We start from the raw sequence: 3,914 nt of genomic DNA on the forward strand, positions 1-3,914 counted from the left end.
ATCATGTTGACCTGGTGGAGGCTCCTCACTGTGTTAGAGGTTACAGTATAAAGATACACATCATGTTGACCTGGTGGAGGCTCCTCACTGTGTTAGAGGTTACAGTATAAAGATACACATCATGTTGACCTGGTGGAGGCTCCTCACTGTGTTAGAGGTTACAGTATAAAGATACACATCATGTTGACCTGGTGGAGGCTCCTCACTGTGTTAGAGGTTACAGTATAAAGATACACATCATGTTGACCTGGTGGAGGCTCCTCACTGTGTTAGAGGTTACAGTATAAAGATACACATCATGTTGACCTGGTGGAGGCTCCTCACTGTGTTAGAGGTTACAGTATAAAGATACACATCATGTTGACCTGGTGGAGGCTCCTCACTGTGTTAGAGGTTACAGTATAAAGATACACATCATGTTGACCTGGTGGAGGCTCCTCACTGTGTCCCCTCCCCACTTCAGGACGTTCTCTTGGGGCTCGAGCTGCCTCTGCTCTGGCCAGGCAGCTCAGTGTTCGACCAGAGGATGCAGTAGCAGGCCTCGTCTGTCTGTCCTTCCCCCTACACCCTCCAGGACAGACCCACGGCCATCGCCAGCGGAGCGAGGACCTCCGGGGGTTGCCTACGGAGGTGCCTGTGTTGTTTCTGTCTGGCACTGCAGACAACATGTGTGAGAAGGTGAGAATGGCGTTGGGCGTCTTTATGGACCTTTTGCATAAATGACAGCCGATCGGAGTGTAGTGATCAGACAGAAACCGTAACAACACAGCTCTCTTTTTAATTTGTTTTTTATTCTGTGATAGTTTATTGATTTTTCGTTTTTTAAACTGATAGGCTGGAGAGAAAAAAACTATATAAAAATATACTCCCCATGTTGTGTTTCTGCAATAATGATTTCCTCCGTGTGTCCAGATCCTTCTGGAGGATGTCGTTAAAGAGATGAGGTGTCCAACGACTGTTCGCTGGGTGGAAGGAGGCAACCATGGGCTCATAGTGAAGGGAAGGACAGAGGAGTCTGTCCAGGATGAACTCAACGCACATGTCTTATCATGGATTTTGGAACGAATTGCATGAAGCTGACTCTTTGATTCTAAACAAACTACTCTTTGATTCTAAACGAATTACTCTTGATTCTAAACGAATTACTCTTGATTCTAAATGAATTACTCTTGATTCTAAATGAATTACTCTTGATTCTAAATGAATTACTCTTGATTCTAAATTAATTACTCTTGATTCTAAATGAATTACTCTTGATTCTAAATGAATTACTCTTGATTCTAAATGAATTACTCTTGATTCTAAACGAATTACTCTTGATTCTAAATGAATTACTCTTGATTCTAAATTAATTACTCTTGATTCTAAATGAATTACTCTTGATTCTAAATGAATTACTCTTGATTCTAAATTAATTACTCTTGATTCTAAATGAATTACTCTTGATTCTAAATGAATTACTCTTGATTCTAAATGAATTACTCTTGATTCTAAATGAATTACTCTTGATTCTAAATGAATTACTCTTGATTCTAAATGAATTACTCTTGATTCTAAACGAATTACTCTTGATTCTAAATGAATTACTCTTGATTCTAAACGAATTACTCTTGATTCTAAACGAATTACTCTTGATTCTAAATGAATTACTCTTGATTCTAAATGAATTACTCTTTGATTCTAAATGAATTACTCTTGATTCTAAATTAATTACTCTTGATTCTAAACAAATTACTCTTTGATTCTAAATGAATTACTCTTGATTCTAAACGAATTACTCTTGATTCTAAACGAATTACTCTTGATTCTAAATGAATTACTCTTGATTCTAAACTAATTACTCTTGATTCTAAAGTTGTTGTTGCTCCACACATTCCATAGTGTGTTATTAGTGTAATATTATGAATATGTTTATAATGTAGAAGAAATATATACTTTTATATATATATATATATATATATATTTTATAAATGTATTTTTTGGGCTAAAAGTATTGACAGATTTGCAGTGAAGAATACACTCTGCTGAGTGGTGCCTTTTAGTGGAGTGTGTTCAGGGAAGCCAAACTTCCCCAAATATCAGTGTACAAAATCAAATCGAGTTGTATTTGGTACATTGCGCCGAATACAACTGTGAAAGTGTCAAATCCCAATTGAGAGCATACCTCAATGACAGATATTTGTTTTTCAATTGTTGCACCTCGTTGTGTTCTTGTCCTCTGGTGGCTAGCTAGCCAGCTAGCTAAAATTGTCCCTTTCCTAAATTAGCCATGGATGGAGATAAGGATTTGGACTTGTGGTTTTACTTAGTTCTCCGTACTGTCCAATGATTACAACGTCGATTCTGATCCAACCATAAATTCATACATTGTTTACCTGGCCTGAGAGAATAGAAGTTCAATATGTAGCTAGATGTAGAAGGCTAATGCTAGCGAGCGTTTTAGCCAGGTAGCCTAGGACAACAAAAACTGAAAGTGTACTGTATGACAGAGTGATAGACCGTTTCACACCGCACACACACACACACGAACACACACACACACAAACACACACACACACGCACGAACACACACACACGCACGAACACACACGAACACACACACACGAACACACACACACAAACACATATACACACACACACGAACACACACACACACAAACACATATATACACACACACAAACACATATACACACACACACACACGAACACACACACAAACACATATACACACACACACAGAAATCAGAACCATGGACAGCCAAATCAAATGTATCTTTCGTTGATTGGACTAAATAGTTTTTGGTTATCTTTTAGTTGTCTCAGTATTAGACAGAGCAGAGTTTAACTGTTGGTGCTGGAATAGAGGAGGCAGCTCCTGTTTTCTTTGCGACTTGCGATAACTCTCTGTGGTTCTATATTAATAGTTGTTTAGAGGTCCGAAAATGTCTGAAACAAACAAGTTGATTGACCATTGCTCATATGTCATGTAACTGTTTGTTACTGTACATGCAATATGCTTTGTGGACGTCACTGGACAAGAGCCATTTTGTAATAAAACTAAAATGAGGTTGAATTTATTCTGCCGCTGTGTCTTCTTATTGTCTCGGCCTTTAGGCCTCTAATATATATCAGGGTCGCAAGGCATGTGGATTAACAGGTTATAGAGCAGACAGCGCAATTATCACAACACGTCGTTGTCTTTAGGTCTCTCTTTATGTAGTGTTGGGTTGTCTCTCTTTATATAGTGTTTAGGTCTCTCTTTATGTAGTGTTTAGGTCTCTCTTTATGTAGTGTTGGGTTGTCTCTCTCTATGTAGTCTTTAGGTCTCTCTTTATGTAGTGTTGGGTTGTCTCTCTCTATGTAGTCTTTAGGTCTCTATGTAGTGTTGGGTTGTCTCTCTTCATGTAGTCTTTAGGTCTCTCTCTATGTAGTCTTTAGGTCTCTTTATGTAGTGTTTAGGTCTCTCTTTATGTAGTGTTGGGTTGTCTCTCTTTATGTAGTCTTTAGGTCTCTCTCTATGTAGTCTTTAGGTCTCTTTATGTAGTGTTTAGGTCTCTCTTTATGTAGTGTTGGGTTGTCTCTCTCTATGTAGTCTTTAGGTCTCTCTTTATGTAGTCTTTGGGTATTTATGTAGTGTTGGGTTGTCTCTATGTAGTGTTTAGGTCTCTCTTTATGTAGTTTTGTGTTCTCTCTTTATGTAGTGTTTAGGTCTCTCTTTATGTAGTGTTGGGTTGTCTCTATGTAGTGTTGGGTTGTCTCTCTTTATGTAGTCTTTAGGTCTCTCTTTATGTAGTGTTTAGGTCTCTCTTTATGTAGTGTTGGGTTGTCTCTCTTTATGTAGTGTTTAGGTCTCTCTTTATGTAGTGTTGGGTTGTCTCTATGTAGTCTTGGGTTGTCTCTCTTTATGTAGTCT

At 38.1% G+C, this 3,914-nt stretch overlaps 1 long non-coding RNA gene across 1 annotated transcript; it reads left to right on the forward strand.

The window, feature by feature from the left end:
• The first annotated feature begins 265 nt into the window (after window positions 1–265).
• Window positions 266–1,159, forward strand: LOC135560268 (uncharacterized). Its single transcript, XR_010458867.1, has 2 exons — window positions 266–678; window positions 913–1,159. It is a non-coding gene; the product is annotated as an uncharacterized LOC135560268 (long non-coding RNA).
• Window positions 1,160–3,914: the final 2,755 nt, after the last annotated feature.

Source organism: Oncorhynchus nerka, linkage group LG15, assembly GCF_034236695.1.
Source record: "Oncorhynchus nerka isolate Pitt River linkage group LG15, Oner_Uvic_2.0, whole genome shotgun sequence".
Taxonomy (NCBI): Eukaryota; Metazoa; Chordata; class Actinopteri; order Salmoniformes; family Salmonidae; genus Oncorhynchus; species Oncorhynchus nerka.